Genomic DNA, 24,009 nt, shown 5'->3' on the forward strand with positions numbered 1-24,009 from the left:
GCGCAGGCTGACAACTGGGAAGAATGAAGTTCAGGGAAAAAACACCACCATTTACCAAGCCTGGGGAGTCTGTCTGCATCCTATACCGACGGTATTATTATAATAATAATTATCATTATTACTAACAAAGTAATGAGAATGTAAACATTGCCTAATGCTAGTCTATGTTCTATATAGGCATTAGCGTATGGAATCCTCAAGAAGTTCAACGATGTCGGTGTTAACATAGTCCCTAATCTACCAATGAGAAGACGGCCTCCAAGAGGGCAGGCAGCCCAAGCAGCATCAATGGTCACTAAAGGAGGGGAAGGACTAGAAAAGCAATAATGGCCCTGGCTGGTGTAGCTCAGTGGATTGAGCATGGGCTGCGAACCAGGCATCGCAGGTTCGATTCCCAGTCAGGGCATATGCCTAGGTTGCAGGCCATGGCCCCCAGCAACCGCACATTGATGTCTCTCTCTCTCTCTCTCTCTCTCTCTTTTCCCTCTCTAAAAATAAATAAATAAAACCTTTAAAAAATAAAATAAAGAAAAGCAATAATTAACATATTGCAAGATTCACATAGGAGGATGTCTAGGTTATTACTTCCTTAAGGAGAGGGGCTAAAATGAAGTAGCGACTTGATAAGCATCCGTTGAGTTTATGAACAAATGATGCAGTGGCTGTATAAACATCGAAGCCGACCTGCCCGGGTCGTGCTGGGGTCATCCTAAGTTGGCTACCTAGCCATCTAAATGGGCGTCTAAGACACTTTCATTTCCCCTGTCAGGCATATAATGTCTCTGTAGACAGATGGCCTCTCGGGGCTGGTTCTTGACAACGGCGGTACACAAACACCCCCAGGGGACCTCAAGCAGAGGGGGCCCCAGCCCGGTCACCTGAAACACGGGAGGATGACTGCCTTCCTAGAGCAGAAGCCTGTGAAGTGTGGCCCACAGGAGAGTGACAGACGTCAGGAAGAACAGAAAACAAAACACTCTGGCCAAGTCAGTCTTGGAAAAACAGAGCTAATCAAATTTCTTAACCTGAGACATTCTGAGAGCTTTCAATGGGTTAAAGTGCATTGAGAATCACCAAGGTGGGGGGCGGGGGAACCTGGTCTACACAATTTATCAAATTCATCTGACCATGGAAACACTTTTCCTTTAAAGCATCTTATAGGACTATTAACCTGAGAAGTCCACACTGGGAAATACTGTCATAGAGCAAGATGAATGCATCAAATGGGGGAAAAAAATAATTACTAAAAACTTATGAGCAGAAATGGTGCCAAACGAGAGAGAGCTGGGAGATTTACTCGGGTCGAGAAGAGATCTCTGGTTGCAAGCACAGCGGAATCCTGGAGCTGGAAGGCAATCGTCAGGATTCAGTTCCTCTGCATGTCTCAGCATCTTCACCCCCTGGGGGGGGGTTCATTCCCAGGCTTCCTGGGGTGGCCCTGGCTGCCCCAAGGTCACATCCTTCTACGTCCAAGCCCGGGGAAACGAGTGCCTCTTCTCACGTGCTCAAGCAAAACCCCCAAGGAGGCTCTGAGGGAGCCCAGTCGGTTTGGCTTAAGTATGCCCGCCCTCAACCCAGTCACTGCGGCCAGGAGACCACAACCCTCCGAGTGGCCGGGCCAAGTCAGCCCTCCGCCACTGCAAGTCAGAACAGACTTAATCCTTCCCGAAGGGCAGGGCTGAGAGTGAAGGACAGGGGAGGTCTCCAGGGGAAAACTGGGGGGCTCTTCCTAGAAGGGAAAATGGATGTTGGGAAGCTGAAATGGCAAATCCCCGGTACAAAGAGTAATTCTCCTGCATTTCCAACCTGCCAGCTTTCAGACTGACTTGGGTAAGCCCCTCCTATTGACAGTTGATTAAAAATCCTAAAGTAACACAGCGCCCCAAGAGGAGGTCAGGTCCCCGGATCTGTTCAAAACTTGACCCAATTATTTAGTTAACCTTGATCCTTGCAATTTGTTTCCCGGTGTCGTTTCTGTGGCTGTGGTCTTATCAGATGGGACGGCAGATTTCCATCTATCCCTCCTTTTTCTTCCAAGCGTTAATCCCGATTCCCCCAAAGTAACCAAAATTTTAATCTCAGAAAAAAGCCAAAAATAGAACCATTTCCTTCCAAGGTAAGCCCCCCTGTCCTGTAATCCACATGGAAAGTGTCTGTTAGAGAGAGGTGGGGAGCGGGGGAGAGACACACAGACTGGAACAGAAAGCTATTTCTCTACTCTTCACTATTATACATTTTAGCACTGTAGTGAGTAACCTGTCAAAAACAACAGGCGATCGTGTTCTTAGCCTGCATGGAAGGAAATCTACCCTAACAGGACATCTCTAGGCATGCGCTGTTCAGCACAGGGGCCATTGGCCACGTGTGACCATGACCATGACTATGAAGCACTTGCCCAGGGAGGACAGAGAAATGTTCTAGGTGCAAAACACACAACAGAGTTCAAAGACTTAAGCCAAACAAAGGATGTCAAATATCTCATTCATCATTTCTGCATCGATTCCGTGTCGAAAGGACGGTATCTTGGATATGTTGGGTTAAATAAAACATATTATTACCATTACTGTCACCTGTTTCTCTTCACTTGTTTAAATGCGGCAACTAGAAAAGTTAAACTCGAGTACACAGTCTGCGTTACGTTTCTCTGGGTCGTCTCTGATGAAGATGAGACGTGGCCGGCAGGGGGTGAGCACCATGAGCTTGGTACGGATAGGGCTTTAAATCAAAAGAAATGGATGCACGCATTCAACATGACACCTCTAGGAGGTAGGGATGACGATCTTCCTGTTCAGCCTCTCCAGTACGATCTTTTCTTTTTTTTTTAATATATTTTATTGATTATGCCTTTATAGTTGTCCCATTCCCCCCTTCACTCCCTTCCACCCTGTACACACCCTCCCACCCACATTTCCCCCCTTTACTTCATGTCCATGTGTCATACATATAAGTTCTTTAGCTTCTACATTTCCCATACTATTCTGGCCCTCCCCCTGTCTATTTTCTACCTACCATCTATACTACTTATTCTCTGTCCCTTTTCCCCCTCTCTCCTCCTCCCACCCTCCTGCTGCTAGCCCTCCATGTGCCCTCCATTTCTGTGGTTCTGTTCCTGTTCTAGTTGTTTGCTTAGTTTCTTTTGGTTTTGTTTTAGGTGTGGTTGTTAATAATTGTGAGTTTGCTGTCCAATCCGATCTAAATTATCTTTAACTATGTTCATTCATCATGCTGATTTTTAAAACGTTGGTGGCCACAAAATAATATTTAATCATTTCAGGGGGACTCTTCGTTGAGACAGGTGAGGGATAGACTTGTTTATAACTGCTTTAATTTGTCCCAGCTCCGCAACACCTGTGCTCCTTCACGTGGAGGCTACCCGCCGAGCTGTAATAAAAAGACATACGCCCAGGAACCAGCCTGGATTCTCCAAGCATGCTATTTTTTTTCCAAAGAGACCAGGGGATTCTGTCTCTCACATTTTGTTAAGAACCACTCGTCCAGGGCACACAAGCCTGGGACCTAGTGGTAAGGGTTGTAACAGAGCCAAAACTACATCCTGAGAAAAGTCTTGCCCCGACCTACAGGTATCCTATAGGTAACAGGCCCATCTTCCCCATCTTCAGATCAGGAGTGTCCTTGCGAGGCCCCTCAGCTTTACCCTTGAGAATACCTCTCGGTGAGGACCCAGAGGGGAAACGTCTCTGGCGTCAACACCCAGCACAGTCCGGCTTTTCCTGAGTCGTTAATGCGTTTCTCACCTAACGATTACTAAGAATTAGGGCATCCATCCTACCAATCCTCCAACAACGTGCCAACCTTCCCAGCAGACGCCCGCCATGGGGGCCCGTCACGCCTGCAGTTTATTCTCCTCAACTGACTCCCCCTTTCCACCAAGCTCTCTGACTCACTCATTCTGATTTTATTTTGAATTATGTATTTCTGCAAGCTCCCTTAATTCTTTTCAGGAGAAAGGTAGGACATGAATAAAAATATATATGGCATGCAAGCGTGCAGACATAAATAACAGGACCTCATTTCCAGAGCCATAACAATGAAACTCAACTGGGTTTTTTTCTTCATTTTATTTTTTAAATCAAATGTATTGGGGTGACATTGGTTAATAATCAACTTGTTGGGTTGTTGTTGTTGTTTTTAATGATGCAAGGAGAAGAGGAAAGAAAAGAGAAGAAAGAGTGTTGGTGAGGGGGCGGGGAGAGGATGCAATGTCCCGCACACACCACAGTATCCGAATTCTGGCTCCTAGTTAACAGGCAGCAGAGAAAGGCAACTTTATCTTTAAGATAAATGTTATAAATTGCATGTAATGAAATAAGGCCTTATTTTCCCACCTTTTGGTTTCTTATTTTTAAGATATACAGTCTCGTGTCAACCAAAATATCTAGACTTATAGCACACAATTCTATTCAGCTTGTAGAACAAATTCACTGGCACACTCGATTTTTATTTTAATTATTTGTATAGAGTGGAAAGGAATGGCCTGATTTATTACCGAGTGGGGCTCCAATGGCAATATTATTATAGTTGCAACAGATGAATAAACCAATATATTTCTCAAAGCCATAAAACACCCAGCTACATGTCAGAGAAAATTGTTCTCCAAAACAACTGCAAAAAATAAAAAATAAAAAGCAAGGGAAACAAGGGAACGTAGGGGCCTCCTTCCCTTCCCAAAGCCATTCCAGAGACAACACAGGAACCCTGCTGACCGGGAAAAACTCATTTCAACAAACTTACGTTCCATCTATCCACTGAAATTAAAAGTTCGCTGAAATAATGTATACCATAGTCTGTGGCATTGATGCGTTTATACCATTTGAATGCGCTTTAAAAACAAATCGACAGCCACAGAAGATCACTGTTCTCCCGTAACCCGAAGTCGGACGCGCTGATGCAGCCCGCGGCAGCAGCGAGCTGCAGGATTAAGTTGTGATCGGAACTACGTGCCTGGAAGACATTTTAACGCCCGATCCGAACAGAACTGTTCTTTGCAATGTGCTTGGGAGGGGGGACGAGAAGGGAGGGGACAGGAACGGGAGGAAGGTTTTTCACATTCCACCTCTGCTTATCTACACGCTGCATGCCAGCCCTGCCTGGGCGGAGGACAATGAGAAGCGGACTGCAGAGAGTGGCGAGAAGTCAAGTGCAGCACCCTGGGCCCCTCCTGGAAGGCTCCATCGGGTTCGGTTACGCCAATTGCCTGGCCACAGGGGAGCCAGGGCTTCTGGGCGCTCTGCTATTCACCGAGATGCTGAGGTTCATTTTTCTGGTGCCTTTTCGGTTTGTGTCTGTTTTAAGGAATGCCTCCAGGGGGACCACACATCCCCCAACAGGCAGAACTACCCTGTGAATGGGAAGTGTGCTTTCCAGAAATGGGTAGCGGGGAAGACCTCAAGCTCCAGATTCAGAAACATCAGAATGAAATCCCGGTTCCATATGTGTCTTGTGATGCGTCCCCAGGCACAGTCCCTGACCCCTTTGGGCCACACTTTTCTCCTCTTAGAACACAGGCATGGCTCCGGCCCCTTCCACACAACAGTCCTTCAAGGCAGTTAGTTGCTAGCTGCAGCCTCATGTTACAGATGAAAAAATTAGCTTAGAGAGGTCGAGCAGCTGGCCCAAACCAGGATGTGACAGACAAGAGTTCAAGCCCAAGTCAGTCTAGTTCCACAGCCCAAGGTTTTAAGCCCTCCGTAATGAAAACCCGAGATGGTGGTCCCCCACGTTCTGTTTCTTTCCCCAGGGGTCCCTTTTGCTCCCGCCAGTGGTGCGAGTCACTGCGGCGGCATCTCGTGCATGCGCTGCTGGCGCAATCGCACTTTTAGGCGCCTGTTCTAAGGGGAGTATCATGACGCAAAGGAATGACTCCAGCAGTGGGAACATCCAGCTTTAGAGAAACACATTCATTTCTCCGTCACTAAGAATTCAATGCACTTGGTTCAGGCACTGCAGTGATAAACCAAGTTATTTAAAAAAAAACTATCTCACCCTGGCTGGCGTTGGAGCTTCATCCTATAACTGAAAGGTTGTGGGTTTGATTCCCGGTCAGGCCAGTACCTAGGTTGTGGGTCTGGTTTCCGATCCCTGGTCTGGGCGTGTACAGAAGGCAACCCGTGGATGCTTCTTCTCGAATCAATGTTTCTTTCTCTCCCTTCCCCTCTCTCTAGAAGCAATGAAAAAAAAATGTCCTTGGGTGAAGATAAAAAATACTTTTTTTTATTTAAAAGAAAAAGATCTCTGCTTTCCAGGGGTCCCCATTTCAAGTCAAACACACTAATAAAAACGTTCCCCACAGACAAATGCCCCACAACGTACAAGGGAAACGACACAAAATTGGAGCGAAGACCTTTTTTTCTGAATGCTAATCTTCCCTCAGCATAAGTAGTTACATTTTGTAACTACAAAACCTCCCACCCATCCAGCCTGAAGATCTCGTTTCTAGCTCCAACTAGACAACAACCAACGGATAAAACAAAGATGAAGACTGTGTGATTTAGACCGCTCTCCACTGTGAAAGAACCGTCATATTTATTTATTCCTTATTCAAAAAAACAAGATTTCATTTCTAACTCTAAAAGAATTCATAGTTTCTGTAGGCCATTGTTCTGATTCGGAGCAATTCATCACGGAGCGATAGCGCGCTGATGATGGGTTACACTAATACACCCTTACATTGGTAATGCTCTAATGAGCTAGCAGTCTCCTAAATCACCAGAGAGCTGTCACTCCCGTGATGTGTTACTCGGAGATACAGCTCTGATCGGAGGAAGGCATCCAAGAACCCAACAATGGGAGAATTATATTTTTTGACTTCAGAATTTCTTGACTATAAATAATAACCCCTCTCGTGGAAAACAGAAAACTCAGGCTGAAATCAAAAGCGGCAGCAAAATTTCTTATATTTTTGAATATGCCAGAGATACCCAGATAAGCAGATACATCGGTGGAAGCCCTCCCCGGCCATGTGGTGGAGGGGGTCATGGATAAGGAAATGATTTCTGGAGTATCGATGGGGCTGCTGAATCTCCTTCTGAAAGGTAATCAGCTGGGCACCTACAGATCCGTTTATCATTGATGCCGACTTCATCAATGCCCTAAAATAAACAGCGTTAGACCCTGAGTCAAGAGAAAAATGGAAGACTAGGGAGAGAGGTACCCTCTTCCACCCTGTTGGCAGGAGAGTAAATTGATATACCCTTTCAGAGGGCAATTTGGCAATATTTATCAAAATTTAAAGCACCCATAATCTGGGCCCCACCATTTCGTTTCTAAAAACCTATCTGGCAGACACTCACGCCCACACAGGAGGATATATTCGTGTAGGAACATTTACCACGGCAAACTGTTACACCCGGAAGGAAAAAAATGGACACAACGAACACATCCATCAATAGTGGAGTGCTTAAATACATCAGTGTGTATTCGTTGTGTGAGGTTTATGTGGCCATTAAATATTATGATGGGGATCGATGGCTTTGAAAGTATTGCAGAGAATTGTAGAGCTGCGGTTGTCAATTTTCTGTGTGCACCAGAGTCACCTGGGGAGGTAATAAAGGATGCAGGGGCCCGGGCTCATTGAAGCAGAATACGGCCGGGGCCTCTGCGTGACCACCAGGTTCTCTAGGAGGTGGTGAGAAGCAATTAGTTCTAAGAGTCTCCTTTCTAGGGAACCTAGGAGGGACATCGGACACTCTCAACCTCACCAGAGTTTCATTCCAGGGAAGTCTACCAAGTGTGTGTATGGGCATGCATGTGGTTTTTATTTTATTTTATTTTATTTTATTTTATTTTATTTTTTTCAGTTACAGTTCACATGCAATATTCAATATGATTTTCACATTCAATAGTATTTTATAGCAGTTTCATGTCTACAGCACAGTGGTTAGACAAGAATACAATTTATAGAGTGATCCCGGCCCCGCTAATTCTGGTACCACTTTATTCTCTTTGAAGTGCCCATCAGTGGACGAGTAGATAAAAACCGCTGGTACACATATACAATGGGATATTAGTTGGCCTTAAAAAAGAATGAAGTCTTACCATTTGTGACAAAATGGAAGGACCTAGAGGGTAAGTGAAATAACTCAGTCAGAGAAAGACAAATACCTTATGGTTTCACTTATAAGTGGAATCTAAAGAACAAAGTAAATGAACAAACAAAACAGAAACGGACTCACAGATCCAGAGAGCAGACTGATCATCACCTGGAAGGGGGTTGGGAGGCTGGGGCGACAAAGGGGACATACAGATTGGTAGTTACGAAATAGTCACAGGGATGGAAAGCGTGTGTGTTTTTCTTTACTTAAAGCTCCACAAAAATATTTGTTCACAAGCTGAACTGCTTTAGACGCATTGGAAAACAGACGCATTGGAAAACAGCAGATAGAGAAAGACAGCGAACATTACGAGCTCTTACACTGGGCTTTCCAGCCCTTCTCATGTCACCCTGCGGCAGCACGGTGAAGTAGGTCACATTAGTGTCGCTCATTTGGCTGATTGCTGAAGTGGGGCACGAAGGGGGTCAGTTCCTCCAGATCAGCGCAGCTCATGGGTCTGAAGCTGGGAGGTGAGCCCACAGCGCGGGCACTCGGCTTTCCAGCCTCAGTGTGTGGGAACCCACAGATCAGTTGGCTTGGAAACCAGTCCGCAACTTATCAGGTTTTTAAAAAGGTTAGTAAATAGCAGGTGCAATTGGGTGCCACTGTATTATATATTCAAAGAAAGGGATGGACGAATTCCTTTTGGGAACAGAAAATAAAAGGGGGAGCTACGTCGGAAATGAAGAGAAGGAAAAGCATGGGGAGGCCAGCCGGAGAGGGTGCTCGGAAGGTTGCCGAAGTCAGAGTATTCTACGACCCCTGCCTCTTCCTCAAGTCATACGGGGGAGGGTTGCCTTTTGGGAGCCCCTGGTGGGTGACCATACCATATTCCCAAGGCTGAGATGTGCTGGGCGGTGGGTTACCATGGAGGAAGAAGGTCCCACGTGAGCTCCATGGAGGCAAGGACCCATCCATCTTGCTTCCCTGTTTCCCCAGCGTCTGGCCCACAGCAGGTACCTAGTCTGCAACTCATAAATAGTTACTGAGAGAAGTGAGTATGGTAAGTACAGAATGTGTTTTTGAAAGGTATGGAGCTGCACTGAGAAGAACTTTTTTGCATTTTAAGACTGTTTGAGGAACACTGGTTAATGACATTCTATAAGGGACAGGTGGAAAACATCACAATTTGACATCTGTATGCATTGTAGCAGGTGCAACACCGGAAGTCTAGTCTCCACCCGTCATCGCTGTATCTGTGAGCCCCTCTACTCATTTCCTCCACCCCCTGCTCACCTCCCCTCAGGCAACCACCAACCTGCTGTCTGTATCTATGGTCTTCTTTTTGTTTATTTATTTGTCTTTTGTTTTATATTTCACCTGTAGGTAAAATCCTACAATTGTTGTCCTTTTCCATCTGGCATATTTCACAATATAATACCCTCAAGATCCATCCATGTTGTCACAGATGGCAATATTTCATTATCATTTTGATGGCTGAGTTGTGTTCTATTGTGTGTATGTATATAGATGTAGGTATAGGCATAGCTATATAGACTTAGAGATGATGATAGGTGATATAGATACATAGAGAAATATAGACAGATATAGATACAGGTATGGGTATAGGTAGAGATATGTAAATCCCACATCTTTATCCATTCATCCATCAATACACACTTAGGTATTTTCCATAGCTCAGTCATTACAAGCAATGCTGCTATGTCAGTTACTATAAGTAGTAATATAAGTAATGTATGTATGTCTTTTTGAATTAACCTTTTCATATGTTTCAGATAAATAACCAGAAGTGGGATTGCTAGATCATGTGGTAGTTCTATTCTTATTTTTTTTTGATGACCCTCCCTCCTGTTTTCCAGAGTGGCTGCACCCATTTACAATCCCACCAGAAATAACAAGTGTTGGAGGGGATGCAGAGAGAAAGGAACCCTCAGACACTGTTGGTGGGATTGCTAAAAGACTAGGTTTTAGAGTCATTTTAGGTTCACAGTGACACTGACAGGGTGCATACCTTCTGCCCCTACACGTGCACAGCCTCTTCAATGACCAGCATCCTCCACCAGGGGTAGGGTTCGCTCTTGGTGGTGTGAGGTCTACAGTGTGGACAAGTGTATAATGCAATGAGTCCACCATTACAGTATCACACAGAGCATTTTTTTTCAGTTCTAAAACTTTTCTATGCTCTGCCCGTTTATCCCTCTCCCCTCCCTAACCCCTGGCAACCACTGTTCTCTTTACTGTCTCCGTAGTTCTGCCTCTTTCAGAATGTCAGATGGTTGGAATAAAACAATAAGTGGTCTTTTCAGATAGTCTTCTTTCACTTAGTGATATGCATTAGTCTTTTCATGGCTTGACAGGCCCGTTATTTGAGCACTGAGTAACATTTCCCTGCCCACCTACACCAATGTGTTCATCCACTCACATACTGAAAGACATCTTGGTTGTTTCCAAGTTTGGGGGATTATTAATAAAGCTGCTATAAACATTATGTTCAGGTTTCGGTGCGGACCTAAGTTTTGACAGTTGTGGGTAGATCCCAAGGAGCTTGATTACTGGGTCCTACGGTAAAGAGTAGGTTCAGTTTTGTAAGAAAATGCCAGGCTGTCTTCCAAAGTGGCCGCACCATTTTGCAAACTCACCAGCCACGACTGCCCCACGTGCACGCCAGCACTTGGTGTTGTCCGTGTTCCAGGTTTCAGCCCTTCTGACCGGTGTGTGGTCAGTGGTGTCTCCTTGCTGTTGTCATTTGCCTTTCCGTGGTGACAGATGATGCGAAACATCATGTCATGTGCTTCTTTGTCATCTGTATATCTTCTTTGGTGACGTGGCTCTTAAGATCTTTGGCCCATGTTTTTAATTGGGTTGTCTGTTTTTTTATTGTTGAGTTTTAAAACTCCTCTGTATATTTTGGATAAGAGTCCTTTATCAGCTCTGTCTATTGCCAATATTTTCTCCCAGCCTGTGCCTTATCTTTTCATTCTCCTGACAGTGTCCTTTGCACGGCAGTTGGCAAATTTTTCAATTACAAGGTCAGCATAGGCATGATTAAAGTTTGTCGCCCTTGTGTAAATTGTTGAATTTAGATAAAACAACCTAAAAGATATTTTCAGACTCCACAGACAGAAAGGAATTGAACTCACACAGGACCCAAAAGAAAGATGACCCAAAAGAAGGAGCAGATGGTTTTCCCATCTTCATGGAACTCATCTTTCTAGAATGAGAAAACATACATTTAAAGAAGAATTATAAGATGACATAAAAGCTTACAGATCACATGTTAGAATACTTGGTGTAGAATACATAGGCTGAATTAAAGGAAGAGGAGGAAGCTCAGCCGAGTCTAAAATGGCCAAAAGAGACATATGGTTTTGATTGGGCTCTAAAAATAATAACTTGCATTGTCTAGAAACATAAATAGATTGTCCGTCTATAATATCTGGACCAGTGGTTCTCAATCATTAAGCTGTCACATCCTAATGAACTATTAGCCTGGCACAGAGGTATAACCAAATTTTTACCGATATGACATTTTTCAGAATGGGGGCACAATTGAAAACATAAGGTGCAGCAGCATCTGTCGGATGGGCGGTTTCATTAAAAGGCCAGGAAAATACAATGGCTGGTCCAGTCCTCAGTGAACAGGGCTGGCGTGCGGGTCAAATGGGCAAGAGCTTTTGAGCATCTAAGAGGGTGCATTCAAGGCAGTAAACAATCCCCCTTATACGACAGGGCGGCAGGGAAAGAGTGACCACTGGCTGCTTTGCAGACACTGTGAGACATTGTTATGTGAAGACTGCATTGCATTGTAATTATTGTGAATTCATGTAAATGCTGTTTTCATTCTCCTAATCACTCCAAGAGGGCTGCCAAAAGCCTCATGTTCAAAAGTGTGCCATGAACCCACAGTCTGGGGACCCCCAAGAGCCATCCTCACCTACTCTTACGTTTCATTTCATTTCCTCGTTCTGCCTTCAAGACACAGCGTTTCGTGACACAAAGCAAAAGCACTCATGGGCTGTAGGGTTTGTGATTACCTACCATAGTTTAGGTTGAGAAGACACTTTTCTAAAATCGCTCTTTATTTTGAAATAGTTTAAAACTCACACAAAGTGACAAAAATTGTATAGGGCTCCCATGAGCCCTTTACCTGGTTTTTCCCGATGATTATAGTTGGTAAAACCATTGTATGTTGTCAAAACCAGGAGACTAACATTGGTAGGATATTAATGCAGGTTATACCCTTTATTTTTACATAGTATTCTCCAAGGCTACGGGATATGAATCAATCAACTAGATCTGGAGTTTTTAACTTTGAAAAATCTGAGCTATTTGACTCTACTTGTTAACCCAGCAGAAGAGAGTATACAAATTTTGTTTTGGCATCTGGAAATCAGAAAGTAATGCTTAATTGAACATGTAGTGGGCATGAGGCATGGACTAGTGAGTTGGAGATATACCAACAGTCCAGGGGGAGCAACGAACCAGGAAATGACCAGTGGTGACACAGCAGGAAACATACACTGAGGCTCCTTGAGGAACCCCTCACCTGGGTCTGGGAAGTCACAGGAGGCTTCCTGGAGGAAGCTGAGACCTGAAAATGACAGAGGAGCCAAGCAGATACAGAGCAGGGAAGGCGGGGCGGGTCCTGGAGGGGACGGGGAGAAAGGAGCAGATGGGCGTGTTCCGGGCAGAGGAAGTAACCTGAGCTGAAACCCAGAGGTGACGAAGAGCAAGAGCCTCCTTGAGGACAGACACAAGTTCTGTGGCTGGAGCACAGCGTGGGAGATGAGAGACAAGTCGCACAGTAGGGCAGTCAGCTTAGCCTACAGCTGCGCCGTCCGGCCCCAGGAGCCCCAGCCCCACGTGGCCACTGAGACCGGAAAGTTGCCTAGACTTAATTAAATGTGCTGTGAGTGCAGAATATGCGCCAGATTTCGGAGACCTACCACCAGAACGGTATAATGATAATAATAATAATAATAATAATAATAATATCTCAATGATGTCCCTATTGATTTCATGTTGAAATAAAATATATGGGACATCGTTTAATAAAAGGTATTTTTAAATTAATTTCTCCTATTTCTTTCCCCCTTTTTAATGTGACTACTAGGAAACTTAAAATTGCACCTGTGACTCACATTGGGTGTCTATTGGACACGGCTGTTCTAGAGCGTCAGGGATGAGGTCTCGGGAAAACGAGACTTAAACGGAGACCTGAGGAATGAGAATAGACGAGCTGGAAAGCAGGAGGAAGGAGCAGCAAAGGGGAAGGCCCGCAGGGGGAGCCTGGAGAACAGGAGCCCCGCAACACAGCGCCTTCCAGGTTAGGTTGAGAGTAAACCTCCATCTGAGGTCACGGAACCACTGAAGAATTTTATGCAAGGGGGGATGACAGGACAGATTTTCCGCAAAAAAAAAAAAAAAAGGATCCCTCCAACCAATGGGATGCAAGAGTGGAGTAGGGGAGACGAGTATTCCCAGGCTAGATATCCTTCTGCCTGCCCAAACCCTCGTTTCGCCACACCCACCCCGATGTCCAAACATGTGCCCGGCAGAGGGCAGCAAGGTGAGGTCAGAGCACGCTCGGAAACCCTATGAGAAATCCTTCCTCTGTAGCTCAATGTCCAAGGTTAAGTAATTAGACATAAGGCTGTTCCTGGATGAAATTCAATGTCACAGATTCCGTTCCATTCTCGGTCTTCCACTGCCCTGTATACATCAAAATGAAGGGATCTCAAAAGGACCATTGACCACCTTTTTTCTGCATTCCAAGTTTTCAGGGTCCTGTTGGCATCTCCATTCTTCACTTAGGGGACCTACTTCAGAGATCAGAGAGTGAGGGTTGAGAGAGGCTTCCCAATCCTGTCCATCGTTCCAGCCACTGGCCAATCAAGTGACAAGCGAGGGATCCTGCTGCTGGCCAATCAGATAGGTCAGATGGGGGAATGGGGGCGGGGAGAGAATCAGAGCAATACTACACTTTCATGGCGCCTACACTGACCATGGTCAGTGACGTTTGGGGGCGGGGGTGATTTTAACCACAAGTCCTCAATTACACTTTGTTTCTACGTTGACTTTGTTTACTGCTCTTGTTTTGTGAATGTTCCTATTGTTGGGGTTTGGGTTATGTTCTTGTTTTTCAGCAGTAGCTTCAGTTTTGGAATCATCTTGGGGACATTGTGTGGATGGAAAACTTTGGAGATAGGTGGATTGTGCATATACTAGAGTCCTATGGAATAAAAGCAAAAATGACTAAGGAAAGGGCCTTGCCTTTAAAAAGTGAGTTGCCATTCTCTGCCGTGGCTGGCGTAGCTCAGTGGATTGAGCGCGGGCTGCGAACCAAAGTGTCGCAGGTTTGATTCCCAGTCAGGGCACATGCCTGGGTTGCAGGCCACGGCCCCCAGCAACCACACATTGATGTTTCTCTCTCTCTCTCTCTCTCTTTATCTCCCTCCCTTCCCTCTCTAAAAATAATTAAATAAATAAAATCTTTAAAAGTAAATAAATAAAATAAATTTTAAAATAATTAATTAATTTAAAAAGTGAGTTGCCCTAGAAAGACAACACACACAGGACATGCAACGGCACAGGTCATGCAACAGCGTGCAAACCGTGGGGACACGCGTAAATTGAAGGGCATGGAGCAGCTGGCATCCGGCCGCCTCAGGCCCGCAGCTGTGTTGCATTTAACTCCAACACGACTGCAAACTATCTGAAGTGGTTGTCAGCATTTTAGAATTAGGACCTTTTACTTCCAAACCTACATTTCAGGCTTCTCTTGGAAAAATAGGAAGTTTGGGCCACACCAGACCCGTCTTTCAGCACGACGTCAACGGCTGGCTGCTGCAGCTCGGTGGCTGCTGTGCACACACCCCCAGTTCTCCCCGGTCTCCATGCTGTCCCTCCACGGACGCCCAGGCTCCCACCCCCATTTCTGTTACCTGCCAGGCCCCGGGAGATGGCTGGGTTAGCACCCTGTCGTGTAAATGCACAGAAAAAAAGGCAACGAGGACGATATGTCCCAAACCTGTGAGAAGAGCCATGCGTCTGGAAGACACTCGCTGTTTTCCCGTTTACTTCCATATTTTGGAAGACTTTAGAACAAGAATGCAATCCTGTTTTACTACGACAACTTTACAAAACAACGTTTATTAAGGAATTTCAATCATGTGGGTTTTTTTAGAAAATTAAAAACACCGGAAGAGCACAATAAGTGGAGAACTACAGATTCTTAGAAGGGAGAGGAATGAGGTCCAACCGGGGAAATTCTCCTGGACTGAGTAGTGAGATTCTGCTGGAATCTCAGCTCCGTCCATGATTGAACAGCTAGCCCAGCAGATGCCACGTGGGGACAGCATGCTATTTCCCGGGAGTAGATTTCCTAATCCACCTGATGACAAAAACAACCAAACTGCAAGGTCAAATGGGACTAGAATATGTGAAACCTGGCATGTGGCAGGTCATCCTGGGAATTGCCCTGGGTTCCAGCTTAGCAGGGACGCTTCCCCCTTCCCCGCCCTCTGCCTCCCGGTGGCCGTGTGCTCAGCCCCCAGCATTGCACAGCAGCGTGTGATGCTGCCGATGGAAATGGGGACACTCCGTAGGGAAGGAGGATGGGCCACGTGGGAAAGAGGCTATAGCCACAGGCATGGAGCCGTTCACGAAGCCCTGGGGAAGCCAGGCATCTCATCATGGAGCCCGGACCTTGGAACTTCAATGCCACTGTCATAGCTCAGAAGCCTAAAGAGAGGACTGATATCATAGACGGAAAGACCCCAGAAGCTTTGGATTGATTATGTGCTGTAGCTGTAGGATCACAGAGGATGGCAGCTGTCAGAAGGGTCTCTGAAGAGAACTTGAAAGAAAAATGCAAACGAAAACTACTTTCCTGACGGGACGTCCAGCTGAGGGGGGTCTGCGAAAGGGAGGGCACGGGTGTTACCTTCGGAGATGGCAAGTCTTAGAGCACAGACCGGCCAGCTAGTCCAATAACAAGGGTGCCAGGCCAGAGAGTGAGAGAGACAGAGAGAGAGAAGTCAGCCTGAGATCAGTCTACTGATCTCTTTGGCTTTTACCAATACAAACAAATAAGGATATTTATCTACTTAGGATGGGACCATTGGGCCAGTTAGAGTTTGCCCGCCCCATACAGAGGCACGGAAAAGCATGGCCGCCAAATAGGGAAAACCCAGAAAAGCCTCATTCTTCTTAGTCTGTGCTATAAGACAAGAGAGTGTTCAAATGAATCAACACTGTTTAACCACATCGACCCACCCCCGTGGATGGCGCTGACAACTTTGATCTTCTTAGCTTATTCTCGACAAGAGAGCTTTGTCCCACACGTCCTTGGAGAATTCTTTAATCAAATTTCCTTTCTAATTTCCCCTGAAAACCTGACATAAGAGATTCTCTCACATGGTTCAAAATTCTACAAAAAGCCCTGAAAATAAACTTGGTCAGCTGGAATGCAGGAAAATAGAAAGAAATCGCTCTTTCTCTCCCATACTGATTTGTAAGGGAAAGAGGAATGTATACATCTCAATTTTTTAAATCAATAACTGCAATGATTTACCCATACTTCCAATTTGTGGCTAAGCAGACAAAACAGCTTTCAAGATCTCTGAAAGAATCCCCTTAGTCTTGAAAGACATTTGGAGGAGTTGAATCCGTTAGCTCTTCAGCTCCAGGATCCTATGTTTTATGACAGTGAATTCACTGGAACAGCTGTTGTTTTTTAAAATAACTAATTAGCACTCCTAAAGCTGGCTACTAAAGTTAATTTGGAAAAAAAGAAGAAAAAGCCCAGCAATGAAGCCATGAATTATTTCAGCCCATGGGATGATTTCTCTATTATGTGTTGTTGCTAAGTTTTCGATGAGATTGTTTTATTATAAAAATGAAAATATCCTACGTATGGAGTGTTTTGTGCACCATTACTTCTTCCCCCATTAGAAAACTGAGTCTCAGAGTCACATGACGTTCCCAAGTTTGCTGAGATAAGACACGAGGGAGACAGGATTCCAATCCAGACTGACTTCCTACCAAAACTTTCGCTCTTATTCACTGTACCATATTGAGTCTCCAGACTTCAGGACAAGCTTTTCTATCAGAACAAATCAATTTTCATCAATCCCTTTGATGAATCCATTTACTGATAGACCAAAGGATCTCTATAACAAGATTCCAATAGCTTAATAGGAGCCAATTTTCCCCATTGTTATCCAACCTGCCTGTTTTAACGTACGCTTATATTTCCCTACACATCATACCATTCACGTAAAAACACTCAGCGATCTACAGTTATTTTCCTCGAGTGTCAAACACAATCCACTTTTAAGGAAATTCTGAGAAACGTGTGTCTAAGGCCTCCCACCCACTTCCCACATGTGGCTGTGTCACCGAACCGACAGCACGGTCCCTTTGACAAAGAGCGTGTCACTTCCACACCTAATAGCTAAACGGGATTGATATGATACCAAACAAATGCCTTTCCATTTGGGAGAATTTATACCTGAGAAAGCCTGTTTCCCCCGGAAGCCTCCATTTATCCATCAGGATGAATCATGGGGATGGGTTAGAAGGCAGTCCCCAAAGAGAGGATTTGCTCACCTGCTTTGATTTGTTGGGCTTTCGACTCTGGAAAGTATACCTGTAGATTAAGCGTGTAGATTATCTCCTCAACGTCGCCTTAGCTCTGTTCGCTTCGGTGGGAGAAGAACACGGCGGCGTTTAGACTCAACGCATTTCTAAATGGAACGCGCCAGCCGGATCGCAAACATTTACCAAGAAGACGCTCTCTGAGCCCTGTCCCATTACTTTAAACAGAAACATCGTTTGGCCAGAAATGACTTCAGGACAGGATTCCAACATTCGCTGTGGCTACAAAGAAAGGATTCTGTTTTGGCCGGCAAAGGCTTCCCCAAACACTTTCCTCGCCATCCATGGGAAAGGAGTGAGTGCCCCCTGGTGAAAATGTGGGAAACGTTTCCATATGTTATTTTTGGCTGGCGGGAAGGTGCAGCTGTCTTCCCAGTAAAAATACACTCACTGGGCGCGCTCGTCTCCTTGAGGAGAACGGGCGCCCCTTGGAGCTGGGGCTCTGCAGTGTGGAAAAGAAGCCCACAGAGAGGAGAGCCAGCAGGCAGAGCAGAGGGTGGGCCCTGGAGCTACATGCTGGAGGCCCTGGGTGACTGGTTTTATTTTTCAACACCTGGGTTGGAGGGTCCCTTTCCGTCTCCTCCAAACCCACTCCCCTCGCATCTCCCTCCCATCCTGCTCTGTGCCCCGAGAAGCTGACTTTTAGGCACTCTAGTAACGCATGCCCTCACCCTCTGGCTTTTAGTTGGGTTCAACAAGGGAAGACACCAGCCCGTGATAGGAGGGTGGGAGGAGAGAGACAGTGGGTATTGATCCCCAGGATTCGCTCCTCGCCAGTCCAGGTTGGGAGGGGGGTATATCCCTCCACCCACAGTCTCAGCTCTCTCCTGTGCCTACAGCTCTCTCTGGGGTCTAGTGACCCCTCCCTTCCAAGGCTCCTTCAGGCTTAGAGGTGAGACAGCAGCTCACTGTTGCTGGCCTGGGGTGCTTCACCATTCTTTGTCAGGTTCCCTTAATCCTACCCACAACTTTGTGTAAAAAAAAATCCATGCAGTTAACACACCCTGTTAGCCTTTGTGAGTCTGCCCTCTCTTTTCCATGTATTCCAAAATTCCCGCAATAAGCGTCCACCCCTACCCAACTTCAGGGATGCCCAAGGCTTCTGGTCATCCCAAATTCCTGCCCCCCCAGTTCTGACCACGGGGACTGGGGTGAAGCGAGAAGAATCACCACACGGGACTCTCGTTTTCAGGGTCTCGCTTCACCACCCCACGTTCCCGTGCTTTCTTTAGCCCACGGCCACCCTTGTAACTCAAGCTGCTGGCTTCCACTTGCATTTCTACGTTGCAAACAAGGAAAAGAAAGGCTCTGTTTATGTTCAGCCTTCACCTATCTCACCAGGAGGGAAGGAGTACAAGTTGTTCTGACAGGAGGAATCTAAAAGATTAAACAAACAGCAGACTGGTTCTGTGGGTCTGCAGCTGGCAAGACGGGGTGCTCCGCAAACCACACGAACAGAAGGGCAGCCCGCTGGGTCAGCTTCCCGGGCAGGCATCCCGGGGCTCTGTTTTTGACGGGAGAACACAGACCTAGTTGGACCTTGCCAGTCACACCTGTCGTCCAAACACCCAGACTTCCTTTGTTCTGTCTGCTATGAAACTGTCATTCAGGACTTCACCTGCATGCCTTCTGATGCTGTGAATGATGATGATGAGGGTGGAGCATGGGCTTAGACTCCAAAGCTGGCTCCACCCCCAGACCCACTTCTTTTACTGTATGACAAGGGGCCATTTTACTTATCCTTACTGAGACCAACTGTCCTCAACCATCAAATGGAGATGATGTCACCTACACCCTAGGGTGGTCCTGGACACAGAGTTGGCACTCAGTGAATATAATTTTGCTTCTTCCCTTCCACTTCCTGAGCTGTTGTAGGGTTCCACATCTTCATTGCCATTCAACAATTAGCTCGTCATGAAGAAAATTCCTGAGAACTAACGCAGAGATTGAACTGTTCCGCACCGAGGATGGTTTTTTCTTGCTTCCTTTCACATCTGCCCAGGACTGAGGACACTAGGGATAATAAGATTCATGATGAAAGGACTCGTCATTCTTAAAGACTCATGAATTATTAAGGACACAACAGGCACTGTGCTGAGACCTTTTTAATTTTATGTTTATCAAATGTACAGATGTGAACAGTCAAAGCATTACATAAGTTTATTTAAAACTAAGCATCTCCCCACCCTTCTCCCCACTCTATCCCACCAGAAGCCACCACTTTCAATGCTCTGAAGAGGTTATTTGGGTATGTACTATCACACCCCTAAACGTTCTTAGGATCACCTCTTTAGTGAGAATTTAGCTTTTGCTCATTCCCCCGGCCCTCACACACCTTTCCTGGGGTGATTCTCCTTTCCCAGCTTCCCTATAACTATTCTGTAATTTTGCTAGATCAGATTCAGTGTTGACATTAGGATTAGGTCAACGTTGTTCCAGCTGAGTCATGAGCAAAGAAATGATTATTTTTCTTTCCTATACATGTATTTTAGTTTCCGTAGAGATAATTGTCTTGCTTTCCTGTGTGTGTGTGTGTGTGTGTGTGTGTGTGTGAACTTATCACCAATTCAACTTCAACCTCTCTGTTATTTGTCTAAACCTCTTTTTAAAATATTTATATTATCAGATATCCTATCCATTTCCCATTCTGGAGAAATTGCTCCCGGGGGTCTCTGCTACCTTCCAACTGAATTCGTTGTCCTGTAGGCCTGGTGCACAGCTACGACCTGCCATCTCCCCTGAACACCTTCCTGTGGACTCGCTTTGCCTCTCTCTTGTGTCGGAGCTCTTCCTTCCAGACTCCCCCCTTTTCCCCCTTATCGATTTCTTCCTTCTTTTGGATGGAGTGTATCCTTTAGTAACTTCCTGAGAAAGAACATGGGGGAGATAAAAATTTTTTTAAACGTTGCTTACCAAAAACACAGATTCTTGACTGGTATTTTGCTGTGCATAGAATTCCAAGCAGAAATAAATATTCTTGAAAGTCTGAAGGCATTTCTCCATTGTCTTTCAGCAGGCATTATGGTTGTGGAGCAGTTTAAAGCCATCCAGAGTCTGGCCCTTTGTGCGGGATGAGTTCTCTCTCTCTCTCTCTCTCTCTCTCTCTCTCTTCTGTCCCCAGTACTCTGAGGCACGTGTGTCTGACGTAGATCTATTTCCACCCACCGTGCTGACAACCCAGGTGCTTTCCTTGTCTGGGAATTTACCCTTCGTGTTTGAGAAATGTTCTTCAAATGTGTCTCCCTCCATGATCTCTTTCTGGAGCTCCCATTGTTCAGATTTTGGACTTCACATGAGAAGATTTCTCTAAATCTTCTTACTTCCTGTTACCTCATCTTTTTTACGCTGTTTTCTAGGAGGTTTTCTTGGCTTCCATCTTTGCCTTCAGCTTAATTTTCAAACCCTCCTGCCGAATTTCTCACTCCTTCATATTTTTCATTGTTGAGAGCTCTATTCTGTCTTCAAAACATTCCTTTTTTAAAGCATACTGTTCTTCATTTGCAGATGCAATAGGAATAAGGATTGTTTTTTCTAATTTCTTGTCTGTGCACAGTTCCTTTTTTAACGTATTGTTCTGCTATTGTTTTTACTCATTTCAATTTCAATCTTTCAATGTTTAAGCTTTCTCTTATGTCTGGCTTTTCAGATGTCTGCTCTGTTTAAGAATGTGGAGAGAAGTTGGTCTAGAAAAAAATGTTCTATTGGACCATAGCTGCTTTTGCATTTTGTGAAATGTCCTTTTAACAGATACATGCAAAAATGAAACAAAATAAAATAAAACTAGACCAACTTCTTACACCATGTACACAAATAAACTCAAAATGGATCAAAGACTTAAATATAAGACTAGAAGCCATAAAATTCCTAGAAGAAAACATAGGCAGTGAACCCTCTAACAGTTCTCTGAGCAATTATACATATATATAATATATAGTTATATAGTTACATATGTAATATAGTTATATATGTAATATATAATTATATATTATAATTATGTATATATAATATATATAATATGTATATGATATATATTTTATATTTATATATATCTCCATATCCTCAGGCAAGGGAAACAAAAGAAAAAATAAACAAATGGGATGACATCAAATTAAAATATTTTGCACAGCAAAGGAAACTATCAACAAAATGAAAAGATCCAACCTACTAAATGGAAGAAGGTGTTTGCCAATGATAAATATGATAAGGGGTTAATGTCCCAAGCTTATAAAGAACTCATACAACTCAACACCAAAAAAGCAAATAATCCAATTAAAAAATGAGCAGAGGACCTGAATAGACACTTCTCCAATAGACACAGATGGCCAACAGACATATGAAAAAGATGCTCCATATCACTAATCATCAGAAAATTGCAAATCAAAATCACAATGAGATACCACCTCACACGTCAGAATGGCTGTCATCAATAAATCAACAAACAACAACACTTGGTGAGAATGTGGAGAAAAGAACACGCTCTGTTCGTGAGAATGCAGACTGGTATAATCACTGTGGAAAACAGTATGGAGGTTCCCCCCAAATTAAAACTGAACTACCTTATGACCCAGCAATTCCACTTCTGGGTATATATCTGAAGAAATCCAAAACACTAATTAGAAAAGATATATGCACCCCTATGTTCATTGCAGTGTTCTTTACAACAGCCAAGATATGGAAGCAGCCCAAGTTCCCATCAATAGACAAGTGGATAAAAATCCATGGAACATATTACTTCGCCAGGAAAAAAAAAAAGGAAGAATGAAATCTTACCAGTTGTGAAAACATGGATGGACCTAGAGGGTATTATGCTGGGTGAAATAAGTCAGACAAAGGCAAATATATAATTTCACTTATATGTGGAACCTAAAGAACAAAGTAAATGAACAAGAAAAACAGAAAAACAGACTCATAGATACAGAGAACAGACAAATAATTGCCTGGAATGGGATTGTGGGGCGGGGCTGGGTGACACAGGGGAAGGCACTGAGAATTACAAACTGGTAGTTACAAAATAGTCAGGGGTGCATGAAGTGCAGCACAGAAAATATAGTCAATCATATTGCAATAACTGTGTATGGCGCCAGGTGGGTACTAGACTTCTCAGGGGCTCACTTTGTGCATTATGTAAATGTCTAACCACTGTGCTCTACACCTGAAACTAATATAAAATAATACTGAATATCAACTGTAATTGAAAAATAAAATTTTAGGAAAATAAAAGCACAATTAAACCATAAAGAAGAAATGTATCCAGATATTGCCAAATGTCCTCTGGGAAGCAGATTTTCCATCTGGACATTCTATGTCTACCCTTAGAATCTTGCGTCGAGTTCTCAGTAACTAACTCTAAGTCCGTTCTTCCTTGCTTTCAACTGCACCACCCAAAATAAATATGTACTCAAGTAAAATGAAGTGGAATAAAAAGGCAATCAGCCAGAGAAAAACAAATATTGCATTGTGCCCACACAAAATGGGAACTCTGCACTCTGTAAAATAAAGTTAACAACTTTATTATACATCCATGTCTCTTTCAGAAGAGCAGTGTCAGAGCGGAATTCAACAGATGAATCTCTATGACCAGACGAAAAAGAACCAGGGTCCAGAAGCAAAGTACACCTACCTTTTATTCCTCCTGACCGCATCCCCTATCCCGTCATAGAGGGGCAGGAAAAATAATAATAATTTATGGGAAAGAAAGGGACCCAGTAGACCATTAGGCCCTTAGAATCCTCAAGAGTCATGCAAGTCAAAATCAAAGATCTGGTCTTTGTCCTGTGCTTCATAAGCAGGTCTTATCACAGGCCGAGCAACAGCCCTCTATGCACAGGCGGACACAGAAGTCAAGCGGGCGGTGTGCTTTCACCCTGGTACTCAGGGAGTGCAGGCTGAGTTTAGTGCAGCAGGTGGACTTTTGCAATGGGTAACAGACTGGATCTGGGTTACTTCCTAAATGATAGTTCAAGTTTGTTGCTGTAGTTAACTGGTATCTGTGAGCAGGGACCAGAATGATTCCTCATAGAATGAGATCAGCTGGCAGCCAAATTTCACTTCCGGAACAGAGCGATGCAAGCGCTTAGCACAAGAAAGTAAACAAAGTAACCTGCTCTTTTTTTTTTGTCTATAGCAAATGTACTTTGATTTTTCCTACATCCTTGGAGAGGTGGGGAGAACACATTATTTTATTTCTGGTGTGCATAACTAGAGGACTTCCTTAAAGCTTGGGGTGGGAAACGGGCAGTGGAAGGCTGGCTGGTGGTTGGGTCTTTTGTTTGGCCTT

General features: G+C 44.6%; 1 long non-coding RNA gene across 1 annotated transcript; it reads right to left on the reverse strand.

The window, feature by feature from the left end:
• Nucleotides 1-6,141: 6,141 nt before the first annotated feature.
• LOC118497475 lies at nt 6,142-13,249 on the reverse strand. Its single transcript, XR_004899998.1, has 4 exons — nt 13,214-13,249; nt 11,213-11,283; nt 10,084-10,165; nt 6,142-6,178 (listed from the first exon to the last, which is right to left on the reverse strand). It is a non-coding gene; the product is annotated as an uncharacterized LOC118497475 (long non-coding RNA).
• Between the last annotated feature and the right edge of the window lie 10,760 nt (nt 13,250-24,009).

Source organism: Phyllostomus discolor, chromosome 12, assembly GCF_004126475.2.
Source record: "Phyllostomus discolor isolate MPI-MPIP mPhyDis1 chromosome 12, mPhyDis1.pri.v3, whole genome shotgun sequence".
NCBI classification, from domain to species: domain Eukaryota; kingdom Metazoa; phylum Chordata; class Mammalia; order Chiroptera; family Phyllostomidae; genus Phyllostomus; species Phyllostomus discolor.